Source organism: Myotis myotis, unplaced genomic scaffold (genome assembly GCF_014108235.1).
Source record: "Myotis myotis isolate mMyoMyo1 unplaced genomic scaffold, mMyoMyo1.p scaffold_m19_p_8, whole genome shotgun sequence".
Lineage (NCBI taxonomy): Eukaryota > Metazoa > Chordata > Mammalia > Chiroptera > Vespertilionidae > Myotis > Myotis myotis.
In genome coordinates, this window is record NW_023416390.1 from 87,057,352 (window position 1) to 87,065,952 (window position 8,601).

The window sequence follows — 8,601 nt, forward strand, 5'->3', positions numbered from 1 at the left end:
ATGAGCTGCTTTGTAAATTAACACTAATTAAGTGAGTGCTGTTGTGATATAGTGTTATTTCAAAAGATAACCCGCCCGGACCAGCGCGGTTCCGTTGGTTAGAGCACTGTCCTGTGCGCTGAAAGGCTGTGGGTTTGATTCCATACCAAGGACGTGGGTCCGACCTCCGTCAGGAGGCAGCCGGTCAATGTTTCTCTCTCACACTGCTGTTTCTCTCTCTCTTCCTCTCCCTCTAAAATCAATAACATATCCTCAGGTGAGGATTAAAAATCAATCAATCAATCAATCAATAATCTAAGTCACGACTTATAACTTCCTTCCTGTGAGGATTTACTTTTTCTTTCCCGCCAAGGAGATAAGAACCATCTCTTGGCCTTGCCCCTCCTCCTCCACTGATGCAGTTCCACTCCCCAAAGCAGGGGAGGAGCGTGTCTTTGGCGGGTCAAGAGTTTCCTGTGCCTTGATCAATCCTACCTGGTCAGGGTCTCATTTCCTCTGTGCACTCTGGACTCAGCGCTTTTAAGGCAAACTTCCTTTATCTCCTTCCTGCAGCCTCTGCTGCGGTGAAGGCAGGCCAGAGGTTTTCCAAGGGCCTCTCAAAGCCATCTGCCCAAGCTACTACAGCAGCCCCCTAACAGTCTTTTGTCCCTTTCAACCCATTTCCTTTCTGCAGGAAGACCGATTTTATTAACAATCAACCTGAGTTAAAAAGACCAACATGCGGGTGCTGGCACAGATGGGGAGGGATGGGAAGGCCCCTACATTTTGGTGGGAATGCAAAATGGTTCAGTCACGCTGGAAAACAGTTTGGCAGTTACTTAAAAGTTAAACGTACGTTGGCATAAACCCTGCAATCCCACTTCTTACCCAAGAAAAACAAAATAAAAACAGACTTGTTTTTCTTTTTTTTTAAAATATATTTTATTGATTTTTTACAGAGAGGAAGGGAGAGGGATAGAGAGTTAGAAACATTGATGAGAGAGAAACATCGATCAGCTGCCTCCTGCACACCCCTTACTGGGGATGTGCCCGCAACCAAGGCACATGCCCTTGACCGGAATCGAACCTGGGACCCTTCAGTCCGCAGGCCGACGCTCTATCCACTGAGCCAAACCGATTAGGGCCAGACTTGTTTTTCATAAAGTTTTTTTTTTTTTTTCATAAAGTTTTATTTATGCCGAAACCGGTTTGGCTCAATGGATAGAGCGTCGGCCTGCGGACTGAAGGGTCCCAGGTTCGATTCCGGTCAAGGGCATGTACCTGGGTTGCGAGCACATCCCCAGTAGGAGACGTGCAGGAGGCAGCTGATTGATGTATCTCTCTCATCGATGTTTAACTCTCTATCTCTCTCCCTTCCTCTCTGTAAAAAATCAATAAAATATGTTTTAAAAAAAGTTTTATTTATAATAGACAAACAGTGGAAACAACTCAAATGCCCATCACCTGGTGAACAAAGTGTAGTAATCTAGACAAAGGAATACCACTTAGTAATTAAATTAAATGAATTACTGATACACACGGCATATATGAAACTCAGAAGCATTATGCTAAATGAGAAGCTAGACACTGAAGACTCCATATTGCATGATTTCATTAATATGAAATTATCCTCTATAATAAAAGCCTAATATGAAAATTGTCCCCTCAACCGGAAGTTCAACCAGGAGTTTGACCAGGGGGCAGGGCTGGTGGTGGCGGTGGTGGCAGGCGGCGGGGAGAGCGGGGTTAGGGAGGCGACCCTGGCCAGCAGGTGCTAGGGACCCTACCCATGTGCGATTTCATGCACTGGGGCTGTAGTATTTCAGAAAGCCGATCAGTGGTTGCTCAGGGCCCAGAGTGGGGGCAAGGGGAGAGGGGTATAAGAGAAGTTTTGGGGGTGATGGTGGTTTTATAGCTGCATATTTGCTGAAACTCATTGATTTTTTTAAAATTAGTAAAAGCTGCTGTAGAAAATACATGAATAAAGTTGATTTTAAAAATAAACAAGGGCCCATGGACCCGGACAATAATGCAGTGAAGGCCTAGGAGGGCAGGGTGAAGGGAGGGAAGGGGCAGGGAGGTGAGGGGCATCTGTAATAGAGTCAACAATAAAAACCGAGAGCAGATCTGTTACGAGTTGCGCTCCCCTGAGGCCAGGCTGTGACCGGCATGGTGTGGGAGGTGGTCCGGCCTATTCTTCTTCTAAGGCTGTGGCTGGCCAATCCGGTGGGCATCAGCACAGCCTGGGGAACTTGGCAAAGACAGAGGCCAAGCCCTGTCTTACTACAGTGAACAGGGCCTGATCTCTTATAGGCGCTGGCCATGTTGGACTTCACTTGTTTCACCAGACTCACCCTGCTGGAGCCTCCTCAGAGCTGTGCCCGCTTTCTTTCTCTCCTGGAATGCCTGGGCACCTTTCTGGCCCCTGGCACTGTTATGCGCATGGGTTGCTGTACTTGCCTTTCGGAACACGTTACTTGCATAATTGCTTGTTTGGTACCTGTCTTCTCCACTAGGCAGTAGGCCCTGTGAGGGCTGGTGCCCAGTGCCTGGGACAGTGCCTGGCACACTGTTACAATGTCTCTTCTGTGGTCAGGGGTCTGAAGAGATAGATGCCCGGGAGCTTCAGGGGGTGGAGGTCATGACTATGGCCAGTGAGTAGAGTGAAGCCAGCCCTCCTCTTCCCAAAGCAGAGCAGCTGCACATTTAGCCTTGGTAACATTAACCTCGGGGACAATGCAGGTGAGCAGTGGGTTTCCTAGTAAACTGTGCTTTCAAACCAACCAGGACGTGGGGTTTGTCCTCCTAAAGGTAGGCTTTTCTCCCAGGTTTTGACTTGGGCAGCTCAGCCTTCGGATGCGACCATGAGTGCATCAAGTTAAGCGCTGACCCTCCCTCGAATTCTCCATGAAAACAAGGGGCAGACGTTAAAACCACAGTGAGCTATCTCTAAACATCCACTAGAATGAGTACAATTGCAAAGACTGTCTGTACCAAGTATGGGCAGGGATTTGCTGTTGGAAAGATAAAACAGTTTGGCAGGTTCCTATACAGTTAAAATGCACATCATATAACCCAGAGATTCCACCACCAGGTATTTCCGTCGAAGCCTGGCACAGCCATGTTTAGAGCAGCTTTATGAATGACGGCATAAGAATGGAAACAATCCAAACTCCCATCAGTTGTGAGGGGATAATCAATGCTTCAGCCACAGCGGGACACCACGCGGCCATGAAAAGGACAGACCACGGGCACACGAATGATCTTGAAGGCATTACATTCTGTGAAAGAAACAGACAAAGACGAGTACACGCTGTATGACTCCACTCATGTGAAATTACAGCCCGGGAGACCCGGCCTTCAGAAATGAGGGCCCTGGTTGCCGGCGCAGGGCTGGGGAGGAGACCAGCGGTGGGAAGGGGGCACTTCCGGCAGGGGAAGGGGTCTGTATCTTCATCGTGGTGCTGGCTGCACTTGTCAAACTCACTCAGCTCACACTTAAAAGTAAAAAATTAAATAAATATAATTTTATTGTTTGCAAATTATATCCCAATAAAACTGATTTTTTTTTTAAACAATGAAGGACAAAGGCCCTAGCTGGTTTGTCTCAGTGGCTAGAGCGTCGGCCTGAGGACTGAAGGGTCCCAGGTTCGATTCTGGTAAAGGGCACATGCCTGGGTTGCAGGCTCCATCCCCAGTGGAGGGGCGTGCAGGAGGCCGATGATCAATGATTCTCTCTCATCATTGATGCTTTTATCTCTCTCTTCCTCTCGCTTCCTCTCTGAAATAAAAATACATTTAAAAAAAAATGAGGGACAAAGAAAGTAAGTGCTGTTAGAATACCAAGAAGGAAAAAAATCAATTTGCAGTTCTGTTTCTTATTGAAATTTAAAATCTTGCCATTCCTTCAGTTATGGGGTTGGAGGTGACAGAAAGTAGATAGAACATAGGGTTTTCAATCCAACAGACTCAGAGAACGCTCTCTCACCTCTGTGAGTTTGAGCCAGTTGCTTAGTCTGTGTGAGCATAAAACTATCATTATTGTCTGTATGGTTGTTTTGCATTAAAAAATAAAATAAAACTCACATTCACACATATATGTTTTATTGATTCACACATGAGACAACTATAGTACAAGCTTCTCCCAGTAGTGTATCTGGTATGGGCTTTAGCTGATGTCAACCTCTTGAGCAACAAATGCCATGAATAAAGTGACAGTTTCTTTAAAAAAAAAGTTATTGAATTTATTGGGGTGACATCTTCTATATTTATAAAAGCCTAAGTGACCGTTATGACTGAACGACTGGAATGACTGGTTGACCAGTTGCTATGATGCACACTGACCACGAGGGGGCAGATGCTCAACATGGGAGCTGCCCCCTGATGGTCAGTGTGCTCCCACAGCCAACCTCCCAAGGCCCCTCCCCCTGGCCAGCTGGCAAACATCCCGGGGTCCCTCCCCCCAGCCAGCCAGCTCCCCCAATAGGCCTCGATCACCGGCCAGGCTGAGGGACCCCACCTGTACACAAATTCGTGCACCGGGCCTCTAGTTGGTTAATAAAATTGTATGTTTCAGGTGTACAATTCTATAATGCATCATCTGTATATTCTATTGTGTGTTTACAACAAAAGTCAAGTCTCCTTCCATCACCATTTATTCCCCTTTACCCTCTTCTACCTCCCCCACCCCCTTTCCCCTGGTGATCACCATCCTGAGACCCGCCTTGCCTGCCTCCAACTGCTGGCCCGCTGATGGGCTCAGCCACTGAACCAGCCTCTGCAGTACTTGAGTTGATGAGGTAGTTCTCAGTGAGTCATCAGGGTTGAGTGGTGTTCCCCAGATTGACACAAGCTCAAACTCAGTGGGCGTGTTGGGTCTGAGGCCACTCAATTAATGCCCTGGGGTATACCAGGTCTAGCTGCCATTTGCCAGATGCCCACAGGCCTCTGTGCTGGGCTGGGGTCTCAGGGACTCATAGGGTGAGGTCAGCAGGGTCAATCAGGCCTGAGCAGAGTGTGGCTGCGTGAAGGGAGGGCTCTGCACCAGTCGGGCATGCGAGGAAAAAATGACTCCCAGCCTAGAGACACACAACTCAGTCTGTCCAAGATTCTGTCCGGAGCCCAAGCTCAACAGGGTGGACTGGGGCTGCCAAGAGTTGGGGTAGGGCTGCTGTGTCCCCTCTGGCTGATGCCATAAGAGGGAAGTGCGCCACACAAGAAAGATGGTGTCTGCTCACACCTTTCAGAATGGCTACCATCAACAAATCAACAAACGACAAGTGCTGGCGAGGATGCAGAGAAAAAGGAACCCTCGTCACTGCTGGTGGGAATGCAGACTGGTGCAGCCACTGTGGAGAACAGTATGGAGTTTTCTCAAAAAATTAAAAATGGACTCCCATTTGACCCAGTAATCCCACTCCTAGGAATATATCCCAAGAAACCAGAAACACCAATCAGAAAGGACATATGCACCCCTATGTTCATAGCAGCACAATTTACAATAAATAAGATCTGGAAATAGCCCAAGTGCCCATCACCAGATGAGTGGATTAAAAAACCTGTGGTCGTCCCAGCTGGTTTGGCTCAGTGGATAGAACGTCAGCCTGCGGACTGAAGGGTCCCAGGTTTGATTCTAGCCAAGGGCACATGCCTGGGTTGCGGGCTCAATCTCCCTTAGTACGGGGCCTGCAGAAAGCAGCCAATCAATGATTCGCTCTCATCATTGATGTTTCTATCTCTCTATGCCTTTCTCTTTATCTCTGAAATCAATAAAAATATATTTTAAAAAATAATAAAGTAAATAAAAAACGTGTGGTACATCTACACAATGGACTACTATGCTGCTGGAAAAAAGAAGGAACTCTTACCATTTGCAACAGCATGGATGGACCTGAAGAGCATTATGCTAAGTGAAATAAGCCAGTTGGAGAGAAATAAGTATCACATGATCTCACTCATTTGTGGAATATAATGAACAAAATACACTGATGAACAAAAATAGATCCAGAGACAGAGAAGCATGGAACAGACTGTCAAATCTCAGAGAGAAGGCGGAGGGGGGTGGCACGCTAAGAGATCAATCAAAAGACTCATATGCATGCATATGAGCATAACCAAAGGACACAGACACTAGGGGGGTGAGGGCCTGTGCTGGGAGGCAGGAGCAGGCGGGGAGAGGGCAATGGAGGCAAAAGGAGACATATGTAATACTTTCAACAAGAAAGAATTTAAAAAAGGAAGAAAGAAAAATGGTGTCTGGTGCAGAACTGTGACTCAGCACGGAGGTCCCAGTGGCTGTCAGCTCAGCTCTCTCCCCAGAGCCCCAAACCCAAGTCTCTCCTCAAGGGACTCCAGAGAGCTTCTCCCTCCCTCCCTGTGCCGGAGCGGAGGGGGCGTGGCTGTGCGTGAGACTTTGTGTGTTGGCCCTTTAGGAGGGTGCCTGTGTCTCCAGCAGACTCCTGTCTTTTCCTTGGCAGACAGAATCCTTGCTAGTTTTCACAGCCTGGTGTTATGTGGACGCCTCTTCCCAGCTCTGGTGCTCTGGGCTGGGGAGCCCAGGACGGTGTGGACCCCTTGCTCCTCAGCGGAACCTTTGCAGCCGAGATATCCCTCTGGAATCTCAGCCGCCGCCTGTGGGTGGGGGTCCAGCCGGTTCCGTGTCTCCACTCTTCCTACCAGAGTTGATGTGACTTATTCTGTAAATCCTTGCTTGTAAGCCTGCTGTTCAGCTAGACTGCAGTTTGTTATTCAGGTTGACTGCCCTATAGTTTAGTTGTAATTCCAGGTTGGTCCTAGCAGGAGGTGAGTGTAACATCCATCTAGTCCTCTGCCATCCTAAATCTCTCCTCTCTTCTGTTCTTTTTGAGGAATACGTGGCAAGTTTATTTTTTCCTTTAAAAAATGTTTTTTAATTGATTTTAGAGAGAAGAAAAGAGAGGGAGAGATAGAGACATCGATGATGAGAGAAACATTGATTGACTGCCTCCTGCACGCCCCCTACTGGGAATCGAGCCGGTAACTTTCTGGTCCATGGTTTGATGCTCAACCAACTGAGCCACACCGACAAGATTGGGCCATGGCAAGTTTCAACGCACTGGAAAGCAAAACAAATTTTTAATCTGAAAACCTGGCTTTGGGAGGAGAAACAAATGAAAACTTTGCCACTGGCCTATGCTGTCTGCTTAAGGGATCTGCCTATGGCATGGCTGTTACAGATCAGAGGATGCCCTGGCATGCACATGTACCCACGGGGGACGGGGGGGGCATAATTAACTGCCACCCCACACCCTCTGCACAAGTGACTTTTATGGCCTCCCACCCCCAGGCTTTTAAAATGGTCAGCATCCCCACTGGTTAGTAGGGAATTCTTCACTGACACACACCTGCTTGGTGATTTGTTGGCTGTTTTCCCACCCAGCAGGCAGCTGTGGGTAATGTTTAGTCAGAAAAGAAGAGGCTAAATTAAGCAAGACATGTTTACAGTGTAAACCATGTGGGGTGGGGGAGAAATTGTTCCACTGGTCACACTGAGGGTGACAAGAGTATGGACATTTTACTAGCAGAACAGGTGGCGGCCACCCCCGCAGGCTCCCGAGAACCCTTGCTGTCAGCTCGGTGAGACTTCTGGAAGTGTTGTCTGAAGACGGCAGCACCTGCCTACAGGAGGCCAGCGGAGTGCGGTTCCTATTTCCCGAGCTCACTGGGTGAGAGGAATGTTCTCCAGCCCACGACAGCCCCGCAGCCCAGCAAGGCTTTGCAAGCCTTCCCCTGCCCAGCACTGCTCTCAGCTCATCTCTGGCTATAATTCCCAATGCTGTTCGTTAGAATCGGACCTTACTCTTTTACGCCTGCAACTGTTTGAAATCTGCCAGTCCGGAAAAATCGGTCACTTGTGTTAGCATATCTTTGGTTGTGTGGTAGAAACCGAATACAAGCTGATTTAAGGGAGGAAAAGGGGGAATGATGACAGGCCTTGCTGAGAAGGCCCCGGGAGGTTGGGCTCTGCTGGAGCAAGGGATCCAAACCAGTGAAGTGTATCAGGAACCAGCTGCCTCCATATTTATGTTCAGCTTTTTGGGGTTGGCTTTCTTCTCAGCTTCATTTGGTGATAAATGGGCCACCTGAGTTGTGTGCTGGGAGTCAGAGGCCCTGTGAAGAGATGCCTATTCCCAATCGTTCCAGCAAGAGTCCCAGGGAAGCCACTCAAATCCTGTAACATGCCTGCCTGCAGCCAGGGTCTCGTGGCCACTGTAACACCTCAGGCTGCAGTCACTCCATTTAAATCACATGGATGACAGTGGGGAGAGGTGGTAAACTCAATGGAAAGTGGTGGTGGTGGGGGCGGGTGCTAATGCACAGGGAAGGATGCTGGGCAAGCAAAAACAACACAGGTCTGTCACAGTCCTTTTTCTGTTTCTTAATCATCTCCCAGCATGTTGGCATGTTCTGAATCTTAGGTCCACCCTCGTCCCCACAGTAGCATCAGATAATTCCCTCCTTGCTTCACTCCTTCTCACTTACCTAATTGGGCATGTCTCCCACTCGTACTGCCCACATATGACCTATCCACTCGCTGGGCATTTCCTGAGTACCTACTCTGCTGTCCATTGCTGAGTGTGAAAG